Genomic DNA, 12,454 nt, shown 5'->3' on the forward strand with positions numbered 1-12,454 from the left:
TGATGGTTCACTAGACTGTATCTGATGGTTCATTAGAATGTATCTGATGGTTCAGTGGTCTAAGGCACTGCATCGCAGTGCTAACTGTGCCACTAGAGATCCTGGTTCGAATCCAGGCTCTGTCGCAGCCGGCCGCGACCGGGAGACTCATGGGCGGCGCACAATTGGCCCAGCGTCGTCCAGGGTAGGGGAGGCAATGGCCGGCAGGGATGTAGCTCAGTTGATAGAGCATGGCGTTTGCAACGCCAGGGTTGTGGGTTCGATTCCCACGGGGGGCCAGTATGAAAAAATATGTATTCACTAACTGTAAGACGCTCTGGATAAGAGACTGTATCTGATGGTTCACTAGAGTGTATCTGATGGTTCACTAGAATGTATCTGATGGTTCATTAGACTGATGGTTCACTAGACTGATGGTTCAATAGACTGTATCTGATGGTTCACTAGGAATGTATCTGATGGTTCACTAGACTGTATCTGATGGTTCACTAGACTGTATCTGATGGTTCACTAGACTGTATCTGATGGTTCACTAGACTGTATCTGATGGTTCACTAGACTGTATCTGATGGTTCATTAGACTGTATCTGATGGTTCACTAGACTGTATCTGATGGTTCATTAGACTGTATCTGATGGTTCATTAGACTGTATCTGATGGTTCACTAGACTGTATCTGATGGTTCATTAGACTGTATCTGATGGTTCATTAGACTGTATCTGATGGTTCACTAGACTGTATCTGATGGTTCATTAGACTGTATCTGATGGTTCACTAGACTGTATCTGATGGTTCACTAGACTGTATCTGATGGTTCACTAGACTGATGGTTCATTAGACTGTATCTGATGGTTCATTAGAATGTATCTGATGGTTCACTAGACTGTATCTGATGGTTCACTAGACTGATGGTTCATTAGACTGTATCTGATGGTTCACTAGACTGTATCTGATGGTTCACTAGACTGTATCTGATGGTTCACTAGACTGTATCTGATGGTTCACTAGACTGATGGTTCACTAGAATGTATCTGATGGTTCACTAGACTGTATCTGATGGTTCACTAGACTGTATCTGATGGTTCACTAGACTGATGGTTCACTAGAATGTATCTGATGGTTCACTAGACTGTATCTGATGGTTCACTAGACTGTATCTGATGGTTCACTAGACTGTATCTGATGGTTCATTAGACTGTATCTGATGGTTCACTAGACTGTATCTGATGGTTCGCTAGACTGTATCTGATGGTTCGCTAGACTGTATCTGATGGTTCACTAGACTGATGGTTCATTAGACTGTATCTGATGGTTCACTAGACTGTATCTGATGGTTCATTAGACTCGTATCTGATGGTTCATTAGACTGTATCTGATGGTTCATTGAGACTGATCTGATGGTTCATTAGACTGCATCTGATGGTTCATTAGACTGTATCTGATGGTTCATTAGACTGTATCTGATGGTTCATTAGACTGTATCTGATGGTTCATTAGACTGTATCTGATGGTTCATTAGACTGTATCTGATGGTTCACTAGACTGATGGTTCATTAGACTGTATCTGATGGTTCACTAGACTGTATCTTGATGGTTCACTAGACTGTATCTGATGGTTCATTAGACTGTATCTGATGGTTCATTAGACTGTATCTGATGGTTCATTAGACTGTATCTGATGGTTCATTAGACTGTATCTGATGGTTCATTAGACTGTATCTGATGGTTCACTAGACTGATGGTTCACTAGACTGTATCTGATGGTTCACTAGACTGATGGTTCACTAGACTGTATCTGATGGTTCATTAGAATGTATCTGATGGTTCAGTGGTCTAAGGCACTGCATCGCAGTGCTAACTGTAGCCACTAGAGATCCTGGTTCGAATCCAGGCTCTGCCGAGCCGCGCGCGACCGGGAGACTCATGGGCGCGCATACTGGCCCAGCGTGCCCAGGGTAGGGGAGGCAATGGCGGCGGGGATGTAGCTCAGTTGATAGAGCATGGCGTTTGCAACGCCAGGGTTGTGGGTTCGATTCCCCACGGGGGGCCAGTATGAAAAAATATGTATTCACTAACTGTAAGACGCTCTGGATAAGAGACTGTATCTGATGGTTCACTAGAGTGTATCTGATGGTTCACTAGAATGTATCTGATGGTTCATTAGACTGATGGTTCACTAGACTGATGGTTCAATAGACTGTATCTGATGGTTCACTAGAATGTATCTGATGGTTCACTAGACTGTATCTGATGGTTCACTAGACTGTATCTGATGGTTCACTAGACTGTATCTGATGGTTCACTAGACTGTATCTGATGGTTCACTAGACTGTATCTGATGGTTCACTAGACTGTATCTGATGGTTCATTAGACTGTATCTGATGGTTCACTAGACTGTATCTGATGGTTCACTAGACTGTATCTGATGGTTCGCTAGACTGATGGTTCATTAGACTGTATCTGATGGTTCACTAGACTGTATCTGATGGTTCATTAGACTGTATCTGATGGTTCACTAGACTGTATCTGATGGTTCACTAGACTGTATCTGATGGTTCATTAGACTGTATCTGATGGTTCACTAGACTGATGGTTCACTAGACTGTATCTGATGGTTCATTAGAATGTATCTGATGGTTCAATAGACTGTATCTGATGGTTCAGTGGTCTAAGGCACTGCATCGCAGTGCTAACTGTGCCACTAGAGATCCTGGTTCGAATCCAGGCTCTGTCGCAGCCGGCCGCGACCGGGAGACTCATGGGCGGCGCACAATTGGCCCAGCGTCGTCCAGGGTAGGGGAGGCAATGGCCGGCAGGGATGTAGCTCAGTTGATAGAGCATGGCGTTTGCAACGCCAGGGTTGTGGGTTCGATTCCCACGGGGGGCCAGTATGAAAAAATATGTATTCACTAACTGTAAGACGCTCTGGATAAGAGACTGTATCTGATGGTTCACTAGACTGTATCTGATGGTTCACTAGACTGATGGTTCACTAGACTGATGGTTCACTAGACATATATGCACTCACTGACTATAAGTCGCTCTGGATAAGAGAGTCTGCTAAATAAAAAAATAATTAAAAAAGGAACACTTGTCAGAAACAACTTTTGGTTTATTTCATAACCATCAGTTATGAGATTTGTCGATTTTTTCATAGACTTCTGTATGGACTGCTCAATGTGAGCAATGAGCACATCTCAGATTTTTCTGTCCTGATAATGTTGAGGGAGCATGTGATCCTGAGCACCCATAGAAGGGAGTAACTAGCCTCCCTGTCCTCCCTGTCCTTATAACCATGTAACTATAACCCTGTCCTCCCTGTCCTTATAACCATGTAACTATAACCCTGTCCTCCCTGTCCTTATAACCATGTAACTATAACCCTGTCCTCCCTGTCCTTATAACCATGTAACTATAACCCTGTCCTCCCTGTCCTTATAACCATGTAACTATAACCCTGTCCTCCCTGTCCTTATAACCATGTAACTATAACCCTGTCCTCCATGTCCTCCCTGTCTTATAACCATGTAACTATAACCCTGTCCTCCCTGTCCTTATAACCATGTAACTATAACCCTGTCCTCCCTGTCCTTATAACCATGTAACTATAACCCTGTCCTCCCTGTCCTTATAAATCCATGTAACTATAACCCTGTCCTCCTGTCCTTATAACCATGTAACTATAACCCTGTCCTCCCTGTCCTTATAAATCCATGTAACTATAACCCTGTCCTGTCCTCCCTGTCTTATAACCATGTAACTATAACCCTGTCCTCCCTGTCCTTATAACTCATGTAACTATAACCTGTCCTCCCTGTCCTTATAACCATGTAACTATAACTCCCTGTCCTCCTGTCCTTATAACTCATGTAACTATAACCCTGTCCTCCCTGTCCTCCCTGTCCCTATAAATCCATGTAATTATAACCCTGTCTCCTGTCCTCCCTGTCCTTATAACCATGTAACTATAACCCTGTCCTCCCTGTCCTTATAACCATGTAACTATAACCCTGTTCCCTGTCCTTATAACCATGTAACTATAACCGTCCCCCTGTCCTTATAACCATGTAACTATAACCCTGTCCTCCCTGTCCTTATAACCATGTAACTATAACCCTGTCCTCCCTGTCCTTATAACCATGTAACTATAACCCTGTCCTCCCTGTCCTCTTATAAATTCATGTAACTATAACCCTGTCTCCCTGTCCTCCTGTCCTTATAACCATGTAACTATAACCCTGTCCTCCCTGTCCTTATAACCATGTAACTATAACCCTGTCCTCCCTGTCCTCATAACCATGTAAACTATAACCCTGTCCTCCTGTCCTTATAACCATGTAACTATAACCCTGTCCTCCCTGTCCTTATAACCATGTAACTATAACCCTGTCCTCCCTGTCCTCTGTCCATAAACATGTAACTATAACCCTGTCCTCCTGTCTATGCTATAACAGTAACTAAACCCTGTCCTCCCTGTCCTTATAACCATGTAACTATAACCCTGTCCTCCCTGTCTCCCTGTCCTTATAACCATGTAACTATAACCCTGTCCTCCCTGTCCTTATAACCATGTAACTATAACCCTGTCCTCCCTGTCCTTATAACCATGTAACTATAACCCTGCCTCCCTGTCCTTATAACCATGTAACTATAACCCTGTCCTCCTGTCCTCCCTGTCCTTATAACCATGTAACTATAACCCTGTCCTCCCTGTCCTTATAACCATGTAACTATAACCCTGTCCTCCCTGTCCTTATAACCATGTAACTATAACCCTGTCCTCCTGTCCTCATAACCATGTAACTATAACCCTGTCCTCCCTGTCCTCTATAACCATGTAACTATAATCCCTGTCCTCCCTGTCTTATAACCATGTAACTATAACCCTGTCCTCCCTGTCCTTATAACCATGTAACTATAATCCCTGTCCTCCTGTCCTCCCTGTCTTATAACCATGTAACTATAACCCTGTCCTCCCTGTCCTTATAACCATGTAACTATAACCCTGTCCTCCCTGTCCTTATAACCAGAACTATAACCCTGTCCTCCCTGTCCTTATAACCATGTAACTATAACCCTGTCCTCCCTGTCCTTATAACCATGTAACTATAATTCCTGTCCTCCCTGTCCTTATAACCATGTAACTATAACCCTGTCTCCCTGTCCTCCTGTCCTTATAACCATGTAACTATAATCCTGTCCTCCCTGTCCTTATAACCATGTAACTATAACCCTGTCCTCCCTGTCCTTATAACCATGTAACTATAACCCTGTCCTCCCTGTCCTTATAACCATGTAACTATAACCCTGTCCTCCCTGTCCTTATAACCATGTAACTATAACCCTGTCCTCCCTGTCCTTATAACCATGTAACTATAACCCTGTCCTCCCTGTCCTTATAACCATGTAACTATAACCCTGTCCTCCCCTGTTTTATAACCATGTAACTATAACCCTGTCCTCCCTGTCCTTATAACCATGTAACTATAACCCTGTCCTCCCTGTCCTTATAACCATGTAACTATAACCCTGTCCTCCTGTCCTTATAACCATGTAACTATAACCCTGTCCTCCGTCCTCCCTGTCCTTATAACCATGTAACTATAACCCTGTCCTCCCTGTCCTTATAACCATGTAACTATAACCCTGTCCTCCCTGTCCTTATAACCATGTAACTATAACCCTGTCCTCCCTGTCCTTATAACCATGTAACTATAACCCTGTCTCCTGTCCTCCCTGTCCTTATAACCATGTAACTATAACCCTGTCCTCCCTGTCCTTATAACCATGTAACTATAACCCTGTCCTCCCTGTCCTTATAATCCATGTAACTATAACCCTGTCCTTCCTGTCCTCCCTGTCCTTATAACCATGTAACTATAACCCTGTCCTCCTGTCCTTATAACCATGTAACTATAACCCTGTCCTCCCTGTCCTTATAACCATGTAACTATAATCTCCTGTCCTCCCTGTCCTTATAACCATGTAACTATAACCCTGTCCTCCCTGTCCTTATAACCATGTAACTATAACCCTGTCCTCCCTGTCCTTATAACCATGTAACTATAACCCTGTCCCCTGTCTCTGTCCTTATAACCATGTAACTATAACCCTGTCCTCCCTGTCCTTATAACCATGTAACTATAACCCTGTCCTCCCTGTCCTTATAACCATGTAACTATAACCCTGTCCTCCCTGTCCTTATAACCATGTAACTATAACCCCTGTCCTCCCTGTCCTTATAACCATGTAACTATAACTCCCTGTCCTCCCTGTCCTTATAACCATGTAACTATAACCCTGTCCTCCCTGTCCCTGTCCTTATAACCATGTAACTATAACCCTGTCCTCCTGTCTCTTATAACCATGTAACTATAACCCGCCCTTCCTGTCCTTATAACCATGTAACTATAACCCTGTCCTCCCTGTCCTTATAACCATGTAACTATAACCCTGTCCTCCCTGTCCTCCCTGTCCTTATAAATCCATGTAACTATAACCCCTGTCCTCCCTGTCCCTATAACCATGTAACTATAACCCTGTCCTCCCTGTCCTTATAATCCATGTAACTATAACCCTGTCCTCCCTGTCCTTATAACCATGTAACTATAACCCTGTCTCCTCCCTGTCCTTATAACCATGTAACTATAACCCTGTCCTCCCTGTCCTTATAACCATGTAACTATAACCCTGTCCTCCCTGTCCTTATAACCATGTAACTATAACCCTGTCCTCCCTGTCCTTATAACCATGTAACTATAACCCTGTCCTCCCTGTCCTTATAACCATGTAACTATAACCCTGTCCTCCCTGTCCTTATAACCATGTAAATTCATAACTGTTCCTGTCCTCCCTGTCCTTATAACCATGTAACTATAACCCGTCCTCCCTGTCCTTATAACCATGTAACTATAACCCTGTCCTCCCTGTCCTTATAACCATGTAACTATAACCCTGTCCTCTCTGTCCTTATAACCATGTAACTATAACCCTGTCCTCCCTGTCCTTATAACCATGTAACTATAATGTCTCCCTGTCCTCCCTGTCCTTATAACCATGTAACTATAACCCTGTCCTCCCTGTCCTTATAACCATGTAACTATAACCCTGTCCTCCATGTCCTCCCTGTCCTTATAACCATGTAACTATAACCCTGTCCTCCATGTCCTCCCTGTCCTTATAACCATGTAACTATAACCCTGTCCTCCCTGTCCTTATAACCATGTAACTATAACCCTGTCCTCCCTGTCCTTATAACCATGTAACTATAACCCTGTCCTCCCTGTCCTTATAACCATGTAACTATAACCCTGTCCTCCCTGTCCTTATAACCATGTAACTATAACCCGTCTCTGTCCTCCCTGTCCTTATAACCATGTAACTATAACCCTGTCCTCCCTGTCCTCCTGTCCTTATAACCATGTAACTATAACTCCTGTCCTCCCTGTCCTTATAACCATGTAACTATAACCCTGTCCTCCCTGTCCTTATAACCATGTAACTATAACCCTGTCCTCCCTGTCCTTATAACCATGTAACTATAACCCTGTCCTCCCTGTCCTTATAACCATGTAACTATAACCCTGTCCTCCCTGTCCTTATAACCATGTAACTATAACCCTGTCCTCCCTGTCCTTATAACCATGTAACTATAACCCTGTCCTCCCTGTCCTTATAAACCATGTAACTATAACCCTGTCCTCCCTGTCCTCCCTGTCCTTATAACCATGTAACTATAACCCTGTCCTCCCTGTCCCTGTTTATAACCATGTAACTATAACCCTGTCCTCCCTGTCCTTATAACCATGTAACTATAACCCTGTCCTCCCTGTCCTTATAACCATGTAACTATAACCCTGTCCTCCCTGTCCTTATAACCATGTAACTATAACCCTGTCCCTCCTGTCCTTACGTATCCCTGTCCTATAACCATGTAACTATAACCCTGTCCTCCCTGTCCTTATAACCATGTAACTATAACCCTGTCCTCCCTGTCCTTATAACCATGTAACTATAACCCTGTCCTCCTGTCCTTATAAACTCATGTAACTATAACCCTGTCCTCCCTGTCTCCCGTCCTTATAACCATGTAACTATAATCCCTGTCCTCCCTGTCCTTATAACCATGTAACTATAACCCTGTCCTCCCTGTCCTTATAATCATGTAACTATAACTCCCTGTCCTCCCTGTCCTTATAACCATGTAACTATAACCCTGTCCTCCCTGTCCTTATAACCATGTAACTATAACCCTGTCCTCCCTGTCCTTATAACCATGTAACTATAACCCTGTCCTCCCTGTCCTTATAACCATGTAACTATAACCCTGTCCTCCCTGTCCTTATAACCATGTAACTATAACCTGTCCTCCCTGTCCTCCCTGTCCTTATAACCATGTAACTATAACCCTGTCCTCCCTGTCCTTATAACCATGTAACTATAACCCTGTCCTCCCTGTCTTCCGTCCTTATAACCATGTAACTATAACCCTGTCCTCCCTGTCCTTATAAATCCATGTAACTATAACCCTGTCCTCCCTGTCCTTATAACCATGTAACTATAACCCTGTCCTCCCTGTCCTTATAACCATGTAACTATAACCCTGTCCTCCCTGTCTTTTCCTGTCCTTATAACCATGTAACTATAACCCTGTCCTCCCTGTCCTTATAACCATGTAACTATAACCTGTCCTCCCTGTCCTTATAACCATGTAACTATAACCCTGTCCTCCCTGTCCTTATAACCATGTAACTATAACCCTGTCCTCCCTGTCCTTATAACCATGTAACTATAACCCTGTCCTCCCTGTCTCCCTTCCTTATAACCATGTAACTATAACCCTGTCCTCCTGTCCTTATAACCATGTAACTATAACCCTGTCCTCCCTGTCCTTATAACCATGTAACTATAATGTCCTGTCTCCCTGTCCTTATAACCATGTAACTATAACCCTGTCCTCCCTGTCCTTATAACCATGTAACTATAACCCTGTCCTGCTCCCTGTCCTTATAACCATGTAACTATAACCCTGTCCTCCCTGTCCTTATAACCATGTAACTATAACCCTGTCCTCCCTGTCCTCTGCCTATAACCATGTAACTATAACCCTGTCCTCCCTGTCCTTATAACCATGTAACTATAACCCTGTCCTCCTGTCCCCTGTCCTTATAACCATGTAACTATAACCCTGTCCCCCCTGTCCTTATAACCATGTAACTATAACCCTGTCCTCCCTGTCCTTATAACCATGTAACTATAACCCTGTCCTCCCTGTCCTTATAACCATGTAACTATAACCCTGTCCTCCCTGTCCTTATAACCATGTAACTATAACCCTGTCCTCCCTGTCCCCCTGTCCTTATAACCATGTAACTATAACCCTGTCCTCCCTGTCCTTATAACCATGTAACTATAACCCTGTCCTCCCTGTCCCTATAACCATGTAACTATAACCCTGTCCTCCCTGTCCTTATAACCATGTAACTATAACCCTGTCCTCCCTGTCCTTATAACCATGTAACTATAACCCTGTCCTCCCTGTCCTTATAACCATGTAACTATAACCCTGTCCTCCCTGTCCTTATAACCATGTAACTATAACCCTGTCCTCCCTGTCCTTATAACCATGTAACTATAACCCTGTCCTCCCTGTCCCTATAACCATGTAACTATAACCCTGTCCTCCCTGTCTCTATAACCATGTAACTATAACCCTGTCCTCCCTGTCCTTATAACCATGTAACTATAACCCTGTCCTCCCTGTCCTTATAACCATGTAACTATAACCCTGTCCTCCCTGTCCTCCCTGTCCTTATAACCATGTAACTATAACCCTGTCCTCCCTGTCCTTATAACCATGTAACTATAACCCTGTCCTCCCTGTCCTGTCCTTATAACCATGTAACTATAACCCTGTCCTCCCTGTCCTTATAACCATGTAACTATAACCCTGTCCTCCCTGTCCTTATAACCATGTAACTATAACCCTGTCCTCCCTGTCCTTATAACCATGTAACTATAACCCTGTCCTCCCTGTCCTTATAAACCATGTAACTATAACCCTGTCCTCCCTGTCCTTATAACCATGTAACTATAACCCTGTCCTCCCTGTCCTTATAACCATGTAACTATAACCCTGTCCTCCCTGTCCTTATAACCATGTAACTATAACCCTGTCCTCCCTGTCCTTATAACCATGTAACTATAACCCTGTCCTCCCTGTCCTTATAACCATGTAACTATAACCCTGTCCTCCCTGTCCTCCCTGTCCTTATAACCATGTAACTATAACCCTGTCCTCCCTGTCCTTATAACCATGTAACTATAACCCTGTCCTCCCTGTCCTTATAACCATGTAACTATAACCCTGTCCTCCCTGTTCCCTGTCCTTATAACCATGTAACTATAACCCTGTCCTCCCTGTCCTTATAACCATGTAACTATAACCCTGTCCTCCCTGTCCTTATAACCATGTAACTATAACCCTGTCCTCCCTGTCCTTATAACCATGTAACTATAACCCTGTCTCCTCCCTGTCCTTATAACCATGTAACTATAACCCTGTCCTCCCTGTCCTTATAACCATGTAACTATAACCCTGTCCGTCCTCCCTGTCCTCTATAACCATGTAACTATAATCCTGTCCTCCCTGTCCTTATAACCATGTAACTATAACCCTGTCCTCCCTGTCCTTATAACCATGTAACTATAACCCTGCTCGTCCTCCCTGTCCTTATAACCATGTAACTATAACCCTGTCCTCCCTGTCCTTATAACCATGTAACTATAACCCTGTCCTCCCTGTCCTTAACCATGTAACTATAACCATGTAACTATAACCTGTCCTCCCTGTCCTTATAACCATGTAACTATAACCCTGTCCTCCCTGTCCTTATAACCATGTAACTATAACCCTGTCCTCCCTGTCCTCCCTGTCCTTATAACCATGTAACTATAACCCTGTCCTCCCTGTCCTTATAACCATGTAACTATAACCGCCCCCTGTCCTCCCTGTCCTTATAACCATGTAACTATAACCCTGTCCTCCCTGTCCTTATAACCATGTAACTATAACCCTGTCCTCCCTGTCCTTATAACCATGTAACTATAACCCTGTCCTCCCTGTCCTTATAACCATGTAACTATAACCCTGTCCTCCCTGTCTCTATAACCATGTAACTATAACCCTGTCCTCCCTGTCCTTATAAACCATGTAACTATAACCCTGTCCTCCCTGTCCTCCCTGTCCTTATAACCATGTAACTATAACCCTGTCCTCCCTGTCCTTATAACCATGTAACTATAACCCTGTCCTCCCTGTCCTTATAACCATGTAACTATAACCCTGTCCTCCCTGTCCTTATAACCATGTAACTATAACCCTGTCCTCCCTGTCCTTATAACCATGTAACTATAACCCTGTCCTCCCTGTCCTTATAACCATGTAACTATAACCCTGTCCTCCCTGTCCTTATAACCATGTAACTATAACCCTGTCCTCCCTGTCCTCCCTGTCCTTATAACCATGTAACTATAACCCTGTCCTCCCTGTCCTTATAACCATGTAACTATAACCCTGTCCTCCCTGTCCTTATAACCATGTAACTATAACCCTGTCCTCCCTGTCCTTATAACCATGTAACTATAACCCTGTCCTCCCTGTCCTTATAACCATGTAACTATAACCCTGTCCTCCCTGTCCTTATAACCATGTAACTATAACCCTGTCCTCCCTGTCCTTATAACCATGTAACTATAACCCTGTCCTCCCTGTCCTTATAACCATGTAACTATAACCCTGTCCTCCCTGTCCTTATAACCATGTAACTATAACCCTGTCCTCCCTGTCCTTATAACCATGTAACTATAACCCTGTCCTCCCTGTCCTTATAACCATGTAACTATAACCCGTCCTCCTGTCTCCCTGTCCTATAACCATGTAACTATAACCCTGTCCTCCCTGTCCTTATAACCATGTAACTATAACCCTGTCCTCCCTGTCCTTATAACCATGTAACTATAACCCTGTCCTCCCTGTCCTTATAACCATGTAACTATAACCCTGTCCTCCCTGTCCTTATAACCATGTAACTATAACCCTGTCTCCCTGTCCTTATAACCATGTAACTATAACCCTGTCCTCCTGTCCTTATAACCATGTAACTATAACCCTGTCCTCCCTGTCCTCCCTGTCCTTATAACTCATGTAACTATAACCCTGTCCTCCCGTCCTTATAACATGTAACTATAACCCTGTCCTCCCTGTCCTTATAACCATGTAACTATAACCCTGTCCTCCCTGTCCTCCCTGTCTTATAACCATGTAACTATAACCCTGTCCTCCCTGTCCTCCTGTCCTTATAACCATGTAACTATAACCTCCTGTCCTCCCTGTCCTTATAAATCCATGTAACTATAACCCTGTCCTCCCTGTCCTTATAACCATGTAACTAT

The sequence above is a fragment of the Coregonus clupeaformis genome, chromosome 7, assembly GCF_020615455.1.
Source record: "Coregonus clupeaformis isolate EN_2021a chromosome 7, ASM2061545v1, whole genome shotgun sequence".
Lineage (NCBI taxonomy): Eukaryota > Metazoa > Chordata > Actinopteri > Salmoniformes > Salmonidae > Coregonus > Coregonus clupeaformis.